General features: G+C 36.5%; 1 non-coding gene across 1 annotated transcript; it reads right to left on the bottom strand.

Moving 5' to 3' along the window:
* Nucleotides 1-14,433: 14,433 nt before the first annotated feature.
* On the bottom strand, nt 14,434-14,541 carry LOC112780300 (small nucleolar RNA R71). Its single transcript, XR_003191146.1, has one exon. It is a non-coding gene; the product is annotated as a small nucleolar RNA R71 (small nucleolar RNA).
* Between the last annotated feature and the right edge of the window lie 304 nt (nt 14,542-14,845).

Raw genomic sequence — 14,845 nt, 5'->3', positions numbered from 1 at the left:
TCCGGGTCGTAAACAAGGTGAATTCTCTATAAAGTGATCAACAATCCTTCTAGACCCATCTAGGTGAGCACTACTCCAACTTTTATATCTCATGTTTGATGCATCAACCATAATGAGCCTTAATTTGCAATGCCAACCATGATACATTTTTCTTTTACGCTTCGTCCCACAAAGCTCCCTAAGTTGGCCATCCGTTTCAAACAAACCATATTCAAGTGGTATAATAAAGCTAATAGAAATGAATTTCACCCACTCAAATGAAGGAGTAGATGGCAACCTAGGTAAAGAAGCGTCCAAGGGTCTTGACAAAGCGTATTCAATTTACATCCTCCTTTTTCTAAGGATTTCAACATCCTCACAAGATCTCTTAATCTCAATCCTTTGTTCAAAAATATTATCTAAGCCTTTTTCCATACTCAAGCCATAATTGGGAGGGTGAGAAAAATTTACCTCCACAACGCTTTCAAACCCAACGGGAGAAGGTTCTTCATGCTCAAGGGATTCTTCACCCATAAGACTTGATGCTTGATCTTCATCACCATGGGGACTCAATTCTTGCTCTATCCCATCCAATTCTTCACAAGGGATATGCCTTGGAGGTTATGCACATTCCTTCTTAGCATCAAATTCAATCATCTTGGAGGGGTTTTCTTCAATCTTAGACTCCCAAGGTGGTTCCGCATCTCCTAAGTCTTTAACCACTTCTTCCTCTTCTTCAACAATTGTGGCTTCCTCCAATTGTTCCAATACGAAGCAACTTCCCTCATTCTCTACCAATCTCTCCTTCATGTTATGCTCTTCATTTGTTTCTCCACATGTAACCATGGGAGTTCCTTGAGTATTCAAGCATTAGGATGCTAACCGGTTTACCACCTCGTCCAAGGCGGCCGTGAATTGTTGAACATCCCTTTTCATCTCCTCTTGTCCTTGAACAAGAACATCAAGGATGTCATCCATTGGAGGTTGGGGTGGATGGAAGGGTTCATCAAATTGGGGAAAGGATTCATAGCAGGAAGGTGGTTTTTTTTTGGTAGAGTTGTAGTGGTTCAATAGTTCCCATTCTTTCTTCTTGTTGCACAACATACTCCATTGTTGCTTGAAATTGATCCAATACTTCCTTTAGACAATCCCTTGACTCTTGTTCCGCTTGGATATCATGAGTATGATCATATGGCTCTTGGATTGAAGGACATGAGTATTCTTCCATAGGAGGTTGTGGTGGAAAGTAGAGTTCATCTTGTAGTTGAAAGTTTTCATAGTTCATCTTGGTAATAATATGGAGGGGGCGGCTCTTGAAAATGTTGATGTTAGAGTAGTGGTGGCTCTATGTGTGGTTCATATGGCTCATATGATTGTTGGTAGGATGGATATGGATTAGGGCCATATGAAGATGGTTGGTAAGAAGGGGCTTGTGAGTATGGTTGATGGTTATGTTGGGGATATGGCTCATAAGCATATGGTGGTGGTTCTTAAAAGTCACAAGGGGATTCACCATAGCCATTGGATTGATATGCATCATAGAATGGCTCTTCTTCATAGTGCATTGGTGGAGGTTGTTGCCATGAAGATTGATCATATGCATATGGCTCCTCCCACCTTTGATTATCCCATCGTTGATACACATAGTTAGAACCAAACTCATATCCTCATTTCCTATAACATAGTTAGAACCAAACTCATAGCTAAAGTGAGAATTCATGATAGCAAGAGAAAATGAAAATAAAATCAAATAAGAAACAAAGGAAACCACATCCTAAAACTAGCAAGAACTAACAAAGAAGCAAAAGGCAAACTTATTCATAATATTCACATATATACAATAACCAATTAACACAACAACATTGCAAATCCCCAGCAACGGCGCCATTTTGATTTAAGATAATTGTCGTGTCAGTATAGAATTTCCTCAAATGAATGAATTCTCATTGCAAGTATAGTTCTACACCAACAAACAATCCTCCCAATAAAAAATTTGTTTGTCATAAGTAACAAACCCCTAAATTTATAAACCGAAGTATTTAATCTCGGGTCATTCTCCCTAGGAATTACAATAATGTGCCTTATTATTGGTTATGGAGCATGTTTTGGAGTTTTTGATAGGAGACATGAAAAGTAGATGGGAATGAAGACAAACTAACAACTAAAGAGGTCTTGGCAAAGGTTGGTGGTCAAGGATCTCTATCCTAATCACTAACCACAACATGAGAATTGGCAAGGACTAACCCCACTAAGTTAATCCTTAAATAATAGTAAAGGAAAGTCAAGTGAGCTATGTCAATCCAAGTCCATAAGTCCTAGTTCTCCACCAAATCAATTAGTGAGATCTAGCGTTAATGGCTCCCAATCGTCAAGTACTTGGACATTAGTAACTCAAGAGTTCCTAAGTTACCTTCCCAAGCCAAGAGCACTAAAATCCTACTCTAAAATCCAACCAAGCATTTTATCAAATACTTGGAAGGCATAAAAGAAAAACATAGTAAAATTTCAAGGAATTAAACAACAACAAAACCAAATCAACAATAAAGGAACATGAATCATAAATTGCATTGAATTGAAAATAGAAGAACAAAAATGCATCAACATAAAAGTAGAGAATTACATGAATTAAATACAAAACTAGAAAGTGGAAGGGTAGAAGAAGAAAAATTGCAAAAGGAAGAGTAAATCAAGCATGCATTAAACCTAGATATAAGATGGAAATAGCCTAAGAACCCTAATTCTAGAGAGAAGAGGGAGCTTCTCTCTCTAGAAACTAACCTACATGAAGCTAAGTTACAAAACAATTGCTCCCCCCTTTGTTTGGACTTCAATTCTACATGAAATACACTCAGAAACAAGTTGGATTTGGGCTTGGGCAGCTTAGAAATTGCCCTAGCGTTTTGCCTTTAAGTAGGCCATGTGAGAGTATCGGCGCGTGCGCGCCTTGTACACATGCACGTCAATTTGGCTATTTCTTCATCCATGCGGACGCGTCATGTACACGTGCGCGTCTCTATGTAAAACCACTTTTGTGCGCGCGCGCCTTGTACGCGTGCGTGTCCATTGATACATTCCCAATCTTTGTTTCTTCATGCATTCTCCAGTTTACATGCTTTTCTCCTCACTTCTTCTATCCAATACTTCCCTTATGAACCTGAAATCACTCAAAAAATACATCAAGGCATCGAATGGAATTAAAGTGAATCGAAATCACCAATTTAAGGGCCTAAAAAGCATGTTTTTACACTTAAGCACAATTCAAGGGAGAATTATAAAACCATGCTATTTCATTGAATAAATGTGGAAATGGTGATAAAATCCCACAAATTAAGCACAAGATAAATCACAAAATAGGGGTTTATTATGCTCCCATGAGTATTGGGTCAGGAAGTTCCTTCTTAGCTGCTCCTCTCAACTCTTGTGGCTTCGGCTCTTCCATGAACTCTATTGGCTGCTTCTTCTCTTGAGCTTCTTGTTTATCCATCAAGGAAAGCTCCAGATGCTGGCCCTGTGGTTTATTGCTGTTCTCCTTCAGGGGACTCTCAATGTACTCTTTCATAAACCCCAATTTTGTGGTTTATATTGTGTAGAATTTGGGGGGTTTTGTCAATATTTCTCACACTTATTCACAAGAAATGCATGGTTTGGGTTCACTTCCTAATATTGCTCCATGATGAAAAACATGCTTATTTCACCTTAAAATTGCTATATTTTGATCCTCTTTTATTGCCATTAGATTCCGTGATGTATTTGTTGAGTGATTTCATAAATTATAGGGTAGGAATGGATTAGAAGAGACAAAGAAAGTATGCATAAGAGGAAGGAACACGAAGATTTGGATTTTGGAAAATTCATCATTGGCGCGCTCGCACACGCGTGGATGAGGATAGCTAGAAGTGGCGCGCAAGGATAGACGCATCCCTGCGGATCAGAGAATTCCCATCGACGTGCATGCGCACCTGGCGCGCACGCGTGGGTCACAAAAGCAATCGGCGCGCATGCACGCATGGCGTGCACACGCGAAAAGCTGCACGTGCCTCATTAGAGGAAATCGTGCCTGGCGATTTCTGAGGCTCATCAGGCTCAAATTTAAGTTGTTTCTGCATGGAAAAGACCCAAGGATGCTAGGGGAAAAGGGGGGATCAATCATTTTTACACTTGACACAATTTTTTAGCTAGTTTTTGGTTCTTTGTTCTTCTAGAGAGAGAAACCCTTGTTCCTCTCTAGATCTAGCTTCAATTTGATCTTCCCTTGTTGAATTCTGGATTGGATCTTGTTAATTACTAGTTTTTATTGTTCAATTTGAATTCCTTAGTATAATTTTGCTTCGATCTTGTGTTAGTTTTATGAATTCTTGTCAATTGTCATTTTATACCCATTTCATTAATGTTGTAAATCTTGATTTGTTGATATTACATTGATGATTTCTATGATTAATTGTGTTGTACGAGTGATTGTATGTTGATACTTGTTAGTGAGTACTTGTTGATTTTAATTTAATTGCAATTTCAACTTGTCTTTTGTTAATGCTCACCATGTGTTTGATGAATTGTTTTCTTTGATTATGGAGTAGTTCTCTTTACTCTTGGCCTAGGCTAAGGGGAATTGGGTAAACGTGAGTCATTGGGTCTAATGGATTTGATGATTTGAGAGCCCTTAGTGGTCAATTTGATAGCCATTGACGCTAACCTTCTATTAAGTCAATTAGTAGTGAGGTTAGAACTTATGGGTTGATGTTGACCAAACCATTTGACGTACTTCAAGTATAGAAGTAGACTTAATGAGTTTGGTTCCTCATAATTGTCAAGATATGGTTGTTAGACAAGGATGGTGACCCCAATTCTCATGCCTAGCCAAGAGTTGCTTTTATCATTCATATTTGAGAACCCAAATTTTTGATTACTTGTCTTAGTTATAATTACTTGTTTAGCTTAGAATAGAACCATATTGGATGTTACTTTGTTAGTTTGGAATTGCTCATATCTTGCTTAGTTATTTGAATTAGTTTCATGCAATTTAAGATTACTTGCTCATGACTCACAACCCTGGATTTCTAACTAATGTTGAAGCACATGTTTGCCCATTCCTTGTAAGACGACCCGAGGTTTGAATACTTCGGTTATTTTTATTGGGTTTGAACTTGTGACAACCAAATCCCTTTCTAAATTTGATACTTGAGGATTGTTTTTGGTAGAGCTATACTTGCAACGCGACTTTATTGAGAAAATCTTTACCGACGCAACCCCGAGCTCTGGTGCACGAAATTGTGATCATCAATGGCGCCAACAACTTGGTACGCACATTTGCAATCTCAACTCTTTATCACAACTCCGCACAACTAACCAGCAAGTGCACTGGGTCGTCCAAGTAATAAACCTTACGTGAGTAAGGGTCGATCCCACGGAGATTGTCGGCTTGAAGCAAGCTATAGTCATCTTGTAAATCTCAGTCAGACGGATTCAAATGGTTATGGAGAATTGATAATTAAAATATGAATAAAACATAAAATAAGATAGAGATGCTTATGTAATTCATTGGTAGGAATTTCAGATAAGCGTATGGAGATGCTTTATTCCTTCTGAACCTCTTCTTTCCTATTGCCTTCATCCAATTATTCATACTCTTTTCCATGGCAAGCTTTATGTTGGGCATCACCGTTGTCAATGGCTACTTCTAACAACCTTGATTTTCGAGTGCGCGAGATCTTTTCTACAGGCACGGATTTCTACAGAAGATCAGTAAAGGGAACACCTCTGCTATATCATCAAGCATCTCAATTTTTATTGTCATTATGTCATCTTCCAGCCAAAACTCTTTTTAGGCAAGCTCCACAATGCGGCCACGGAGAACCTAGTTTTTGAACCGTATCGGTTAGGAGTTTTGATTCTATTTTTCGTAAATAGTCTTAGTTTGACAAACCAGACTTGATTCATGATAGAAGAGAGATAATAGTGTAATATTATCATTAAATTAGTATTAGAAGATGCTTGAATGATATTATAAGGTTACCTTGTCTGTTTTAGTTAAAACCAGAAAATCAACTTAACCGGGTTCACAGTTTACTGGTGCAGCTTAGCACCGGCACTCTCTGATGACTTTAGCAATACTAAGGCCTCATTATGCATGTTTTATTCTCATATTAAATATGTTACTAGTGTCTTTTATGCTAGTAGCTCAGAAAAGAATTTTTAGAGTTGTTTTTATGTGTGTTCTGATACACCTAGTTTTAGTAGTTATACACCTGAGATATTTTAATATTATTTTAACCCACCTCCAAGCCAACCAATCAAAACTAACCCTACACCCCCAAGACACTCCAAGGCTGTCTCATTTCATCATTTTGGCCGAAAATAACAAGAGAGAAAAGAGAGAAGCTTTCATGAACACTTAATCTTCAAAGCTTGATTTCTTCTAAACTAAAACTCAAATCAAAACTCTGATTTCACCAAAATGATCCTCTCTTCTTCCTCTACAAAACCATATAACATATCAAGGCTGGAAATAAGGTGAGATGGCTGTCTCCCTCCCTCTTCAATTCAGTTTTCAAGGAAAACCATGCAAAACATGTGTTTTCTTGATGTTTTTCCTTAGGAATCATGCTTAACTTGACTTGAGGGCCAAGAAACGTGAATTTACAGAAAGTCTAAGGTTAGAAATCACTTCCTAACATGATGAGTGATATTTGGTTAGTTGAGGGTTTTTGGATTTAAAGTTGTTCTTGATGTGATTTAGGAGGAAAAAGTGCTTAAGGACCACCTGAAAGTCTAACCGAATTAGGAGCAGCAAAACCAGGTAGGGTTTGATGAATTTAATCTTGATTGATTGTGTTTGAGTTGTGTGATTATGATATGGTTTGGCTGTCCTTGAAGTTGATTGTTTGTATGAGTAATTCTTGTTGAAATTTTGGTGAAAATTTGATGAAATTTGATGAAATTCAAGCTATGAATGTGTGTTCTTATGGCTACTGGAAAACGAATCCGTAGAGCTTAAATTGGGGTTTAATTTGTCTTAAAATCATGTAGAAAAGATGGGGTTTTAGTGGCTGGGAATTTATTTTGAATTTTGGTAAAAATCGGTTGCTGAAAAGACTGAAAAACGGGTAAAAATAGAGAAAGAATCTGAAGAATATACGAAGAACACGAAGAACACTTTGAGTGTGGTGAAGAACATTGAAGAACACATTTTAGATCTTAAAAAGTGCAAGGTTGTAATTATTTTGGTGTTTGAGGGGTTATTTGGTAATTTCTGAAAGTTAGGGTGGTTAAGGTAGAAATATTAAAAGTTGAGGGTGGTAAAAAGTGAATTTTAAAGGTTAAAGGTAAAGATAAGGTAATTTTCAAAAATATATTAATAAAATAATAAATAATAATAAAATATTAAATAATAATATTTAATTAAAAATAATATTTTAATAAAAATAATAAAATAATCCGGAAAATGCCGTTTTCTGTAAAAGCTTTAGAAAGACAACTTTAAGCGCAGAATCTCATAATTACCTTCATAAAACACTTAGGGAGTGGTAAAAACATATTATTAAGGCAAAGATAAAGGAAAGATAAAAAGTTAAAGAAGAGATAAAAATCAAGGAAAAGTCTGTAAAGTACTAATGACAGAAAAACAGACAGAAATTAGTTAACGAACTAGGGCAACATAGTTAGTCCTTGAGTTGCGACTAGGGTTAGGTATAATATGAAAAGTTAAACTATTTCAGTATAGACTTAATGAATCTATACTTGGGACAGGCTAACTATTCATACCGAAATTTACATAAGCTTTAAATACATACATACGTTAAACAGAAAAATCAGAGCAGAGTAGAGAGGTACAGAGAACAGAGTAATCAGAGCAGAGTAAAGAGACAATGAGAAAAGAGTAATATAACAAAGAGAATAGAGGAGAAGAGTAAAAAAAATAAAGAGTTAAGCCTTGTGGCATGATATTATATGGTATATTCATCTGCTGCTTTTCTGTTAGCCCTAGAGCTCCTGTAGGCCAAGTTCACCTACAGTGAGTTGTTATTCCTGTAGGCCGAAGTTCACCTGCAGTGAATATCAATTGTGTATCTCAGGGTGTTGCTCCTGTAGGCCGAAGTTCACCTACAGAGAGTTGTCATAACTGTAAGCCGAAGTTCACTTACAGGGGTGCCATTTCTGTAAGCTGAAGTTCACTTACAGAGGTGCCATTTCTGTAGGCCGAAGTTCACCTACAGAAAGTTGTTTTGTTGTGTTTAGACTATTCGTGTAAGCCGAAGTTCACTTATGGGAGTGCTATTTCTGTAGGCCGAACTTCACCTACAGAGATAAAGCCATATCTAGGACTAGTTCCTGGGTAATGTCGGGTTGCAGGGTGTAAACCGACACAAGGGCTCATGTCCTGCATAGGACAGACATGCATCATACTTGGTTGCGCATTTCCTCTTTTATGATTGTTGTTTGAATGTATGCCTTCTTTGTTTTCATTCTATTCTCTATTTCTGTGTTTTGTTTTCTTGTATTCTTTTGTTTGTGTTTTGCTTTTTGTTTTCTCTATTTTCTCTATTCATCTGTCTTCTGTTTACTGCGTCTCTATATTCTGCTATATGTCTGCTAAGCGACACAAATTAATGAACTTAACTAATAACCCCGGCCCTACTAATAACTCCCCAGTTCTTACCCCTTCTCTCTCCTTTCCCCCTTCAGCTGGAAGCATGAGTACCATTCCGTAGTTTGCTGATGACTGTTCTGCAAAGAGGATTCCACTTTAGGTAGTCTTCTGTGTCTAGAGTGAACTCCATTACCTGTTTATATGTATATACTGTAAGGCCAGCCAACGTCTGCACCCTGCTTATCTACAAACTTTAACCTAAGTCCTCCGTACGATGTTGCTGTTATGTGGCCACTCGATGAAGTACTTGAGATACGCTCTTTGATGACATATGATCATATAGAGGATTTGTAGACGACCTTCCACCTTTTGAGGACGATCCACCTGACTTGACTTTTGAAGACCTAGAACGTACCTTCCCTCACTTTAGTTGTTTAGAGGGACTAGGTGAGTATAAAGTCTAGGCTAGCCTGGGCGCCAGCTTAAGGACTTCTTGAACAGGTCAGGACCTGGGATGTTGTATGTATATATATGTATATAGTTATTATCTAGCTATGTCTAGGGGTGTTCTAACTAAAAGTCTATACTCTAATAAAGGCTGGATCACCGAATATTGTCAACTACTTGTGATGTATTTATGTGTGGTTGTTTATAACTGTTTTATATATTATCCGTTGTGAATTGATTATGAATGATACTGTTTGTTAATACAAACATTTTTAAAAAAAAAGTACCTCGTAAAATAACTACGCTTTTAACAACGAATCAGGCTCATATAATAAATAATAGATAATAATTAGGTAGACAAGTTGGATGCGCTCAGTTTCTAGTATGATCATGACGTACCAAAAATTGGGTCGTTATAATTTGGTATCAGAGTAGTTTGTTCCCGGTAGAGCCTAGGGAGTGGACTGACTATGCTTCATTGCATACTCTGCTTGTGTGTCTCATGCCGTTAGGGTATCTTTAAGACATATTTGGCATGAATGTCTATGAGTGCTCATTTTGGGAATGTTTGTACTTAACTTGAGATATTAAGACTGATCACCATAATGTTGATTGTTTGGTGCGGATAAGACCTCAATGAGTGTGAATAGGCATGGTTTAATCGAGATCCGAACGACGAATCGATGTGAGACCAGCTATCCTAATAGCTGTTATGATATACATGGCAATGACTATGTTAGATTTGGATGCTGTAAGCAACGGACCTACCTCTTCGTCAGGATGGCTTGAAGAAAGTAGATCGCTTGAAGATGGATTCTGCACATGGTTGAAATTTTGAGGGCAAAATTTTCTTTTAGGAGGGTAGAATGTAACAACCCTGATTTTCGAGTGCGCGAGATCTTTTCTACAGGCACGGATTTCTCCAGAAGATCAGTAAAGGGAAAACCTCTGATGTATCATCAAGCATCTCAATTTTCATTGTCATTATTTCATCTTCAAGCCAAAACTCTTTTTAGGCAAGCTCGACAATGCGGCCACGGAGAACCTAGTTTTTGAACCGTATCGGTTAGAAGTTTTGATTCTATTTTTTGTAAATAGTCTCAGTTTGACAAACCGGACTCGATTCATGATATAAGAGAGATAATAGTATAATATTATCATTAAATTAGTATTAGAAGATGCTTGAATGATATTATAAGGTTACCTTGTCTGTTTTAGATAAAACCAAAAAATCGGTTTAACCGGGTTCACAGTTTACTGGTGCTGCTTAGCACCGGCACTCTCTGATGACTTTAGCAATGCTAAGGACTCATTATACCTGTTTTATTCTCATATTAAATATGTTACTAGTGTCATTTATGCTAGTAGCTGATGAGCGGATAATTTATACGCTTTTTGGCATTGTTTTTAGTATGTTTTTAGTAGGATCTAGTTACTTTTAGGGATGTTTTTATTATTTTTTATGTTAAATTCACATTTCTGGACTTTACTATGAGTTTGTGTGTTTTTCTATGATTTCAGGTAATTTCTGGCTGAAATTGAGGGACTTGAGCAAAAATCAGATTCAGAGGTTGAAGAAGGACTGCTGATGTTGTTGGATTCTGACCTCCCTACACTCAAAGTGGATTTTCTGGAGCTACAGAACTCAAATTGGCGCGCTCTCAACGGCGTTGGAAAGTAGACATCCAGGGATTTCCAGAAATATATAATAGTCCATACTTTGGCTGCGTTTAGACGACGCAAAAGGGCGTTGAACGCTAGTTCTACGCTACAGTCTGGAGTTAAACGCCAGAAACACGTCACGAACCAGAGTTGAACGCCAAAAACATGTTACAACTTGGCGTTCAACTCCAAAAGAAGCCTCTGCACGTGTAAACTCCAAGCTCAGCCCAAGCACACACCAAGTGGGCCCCGGAAGTGGATTTATGCATCAATTACTTACTTCTGTAAACCCTAGTAACTAGTTTAGTATAAATAGGACTTTTTACTATTGCATTAGACATCTTGAGACGTCTAGTTCTTAGATCATGGGGGCCTACCATTCGGCCATGCCTGAACCTTTCACTTATGTATTTTTCAACGGTAGAGTTTCTGCACTCCATAGATTAAGGTGTGGAGCTCTGCTATTCATCATGATTTAATGCAAAGTAATACTGTTTTATATTCAATCCAACTTATTCCGCTTCTAAGATATCCATTCGCACCCAAGAACATGATGAATGTGATGACTATGTGACGCTCATCATCATTCTCACTCATGAACGCGTGCTTGACAAACACTTCCGTTCTACATGCAAACAAGCTAGAATGAGTATCTCATAAATATCTAATACAGAGGACCGAGTCCAAGATATTAGAATCTTCGTGGTATAAGTTAGAACCCATGGATGGCCATTCCTGAGATCCAGAAAGTCTAAACCTTGTCTGTGGTATTCCGAGTAGGATCTGGGAAGGGATGGCTGTGACGAACTTCAAACTCGTGAGTGCTGGGCGTAGTGACAGACGCAAAAGGAGGGTGAACCCTATTCCAGTATGATCGAGAACCTCCAGATGATTAGCCGTGCCGTGACAGAGCATTTGGACCTTTTTCACAGAGAGGATGGGATATAGCCATTGACAACGGTGATGCCCTATATAAAGCTTGCCATGGAAAGGAGTAGGAAGGATTGGATGAAGACAGCAGGAAAGCAGAGGTTCAGAGGATCGAAAGCATCTTTATACACTTATCTGAAATTCTCACCAATGAATTACATAAGTATATCTATCTTTATTTTCTGTTTATTTATTATTATTATTCGAAAACTCCATAACCATTTGATATCCGCCTGACTGAGATTTACAAGGTGACCATAGCTTGCTTCAAGCCGACAATCTCCGTGGGATCGACCCTTACTCACGTAAGGTTTTATTACTTGGATGACCCAGTGCACTTGCTGGTTATTTGTATCGAAGTTGTGACAAATTATGAATTAAGATTAGAGCACCAAGTTTTTGGAGCCATTACCATGAATCACAATTTTGTGCACCAAGTTTTTGGCGCCGTTGCCGGGGATTGTTCATGTTTGGACAACTGACAGTCCATCTTGTTACTCAGATTAGGTAATTTTCTTTTTGTTTTATTTTCAAAAGTATTTCTTCAAAAATCTTTCAAAAAAAAAAATTTTTCCTTTTGTTTTCGTAAATTATTCAAAATTTTTAAGAATGAATTCTAGAGTTTCATGGTAACATGTTGAAGCCTGGCTGGCTGTAAAGCCATATCCAAATTCTTTTGGATTGAGGCTTCCACTTGTTAACATAAAAGGCATGTATATGAAGTTGGATGAAGTATCAGCTGTTATATGCCTGATTTGTATCTTCTAAAGCTTGGCTGGCTATTAAGCCATGTCTAACCCTCGGATTGGAGCTTTAGACTAAGAGTGCAAGATTTCTGGAATTCATATTAAAAATTTTGGAATCCTTATTTTTCTTTTTCACATTAATTTTTGAAAAAAAAAACAAAAAATTTATAAAATCATAAAAATCAAAGATATTTTGTGTTTTTTGTTCGAGTGTTGAGTCAATTTTTAAGTTTGGTGTCAATTACATTTTTTCTAAAAATTCTTTATGCATTTTTTTCGAAAAATTCATGCATTCATAGTATTCTTCATGATCTTCAAGTTGTTCTTGGCCAGTCTTCTTGTTTGATCTTCATATTTTCTTGTTTTGTGTCCTTTCTTGTTTTTCATATGCATTCTTGCATTCATAGTGTCTATACATGAAAAATTTTTAAGTTTGGTGTCTTGCATGTTTTCTTTTCTTGAAAAATTTTCAAAAATAAGTCTTGATGTTCATCTTGACCTTCAAAGTGTTCTTGGTATTCATCTTGACATTCATAGTGTTCTTGCATGTATTGTGTGTTTTGATTCATAATTTTTATGTTATGAGTCTTTTTCATGTTTTTCTCTTTCATCATTAAAAATTCAAAAATAAAAAAAAATATCTTTCCCTTTTCACTCATAAATTTCGAAAATTTGGATTGACTTTTTCAAAAATTTTTAAAATCTAGTTGTTTCTTATGAGTCAAATCAAATTTTCAATTTGAAAATCTTATCTTTTTCAAAATCTTTTTCAAAAATCAAATCTTTTTCATTTTTCTTATTTATTTTCGAAAATTTTAAAAATATTTTTTTAAAAAAAATCTTTTTCTTAATTTTACATCATATTTTCGAAAATATCATCAACAATTAATGTTTTGATTCAAAAATTTCAAGTTTGTTACTTACTTGTTAAGAAAGATTCAAACTTTAAGTTCTAGAATCATATCTTGTGATTTCTTGTGAATCAAGTCATTAATTGTGATTTTAAAAATCAAATCTTTTTCAAAACTAATTTCAATCATATCTTTTCAAAATATCTTTTTATCTTATCTTTTTTTTTAAAATATCTTTTCTAACTTCTTATTTTCTTATCTTTTCAAAATTGATTTTCAAATCTTTTTCAACTAACTAATTGACTTTTTGTTTGTTTCTTATCTTTTTCAAAACTACCTAACTAACTATCCCTCTCTAATTTTCGAAAATACCTCCCTCTTTTTCAAAAATTCTTTTTAATTAATTAATTGTTTCAATTTTTAATTTTAATTTTAATTTTATCTTAATTTTCAAAAATCATTAACTCTTTTTCAAAATTAATTTTCGAAGTTCCCTCTCCCTCATCTTCTTCTATTTATTTAATTACTTACTAACACTTCTCTTCATATCATATCTCTGCTCTCCTCACCCTTGTGTTTGGATTCTCCTCCCTTCCCTTTCCTTACATTACATTCTTTTATTCTTCTACTCACACAAAGTAATCTCTATACTGTGACATAGATGATTCCATATTTTCTTTGTTATTCCCTTCTTTTTCATATGAGCAGGAGCAAAGACAAGAACATTCTTGTTGAAGCAGACCCTGAACCTGAAAGGACTCTGAAGAGGAAACTAAGAGAAGCTAAAATACAACAATCCAGAGACAACCTTACAGGAATTTTTGAACAAGAAAAGGAGATGGGAGACGAAAATAATAATAATGCAAGGAGGATGCTTGGTGACTTTACTGCACCTAATTCCAATTTACATGGAAGAAGCATCTCCATCCCTACCATTGGAGCAAACAATTTTGAGCTTAAACCTCAATTAGTTTCTCTGATGCAACAAAACTGCAAGTTTCATGGACTTCCATCTGAAGATCCCTTTCAGTTCTTAACTGAATTCTTGCAGATCTGTGATACTGTTAGGACTAATGGAGTAGATCCTGAAGTCTACAGGCTCATGCTTTTCCCTTTTGCTGTGAGAGACAGAGCTAGAATATGGTTGGATTCTCAACTTAAAGATAGCCTGAACTCTTGGGATAAGCTGGTCAAGGCTTTCTTAGCCAAGTTCTTTCCTCCTCAAAAGCTGAGTAAGCTTAGAGAGGATGTTCAAACCTTTAGACAAAAAGAAGGTGAATCCCTCTATGAAGCTTGGGAGAGATACAAGGAACTGACCAAAAAGTGTCCTTCTGACATGCTTTCAGAATGGACCATCCTGGATATATTCTATGATGGTCTATCTGAATTAGCTAAGATATCATTGGATACTTCTGCAGGTGGATCCATTCACCTAAAGAAAACGCCTGCAGAAGCTCAAGAACTCATTGACATGGTTGCTAATAACCAGTTCATGTACACTTCTGAGAGGAATCCTGTGAGTAATGGGAAGCCTCAGAAGAAGGGAGTTCTTGAAATTGATACTCTGAATGCCATATTAGCCCAGAATAAAATATTGACTCAGCAAGTCAATATGATTTCTCAGAGTCTGAATGGAATGCAAGCTG

This window comes from Arachis hypogaea, chromosome 19 (genome assembly GCF_003086295.3).
Source record: "Arachis hypogaea cultivar Tifrunner chromosome 19, arahy.Tifrunner.gnm2.J5K5, whole genome shotgun sequence".
Classification (NCBI taxonomy): domain Eukaryota; kingdom Viridiplantae; phylum Streptophyta; class Magnoliopsida; order Fabales; family Fabaceae; genus Arachis; species Arachis hypogaea.
This window is presented reverse-complemented; position numbering and strand designations above follow the sequence as displayed.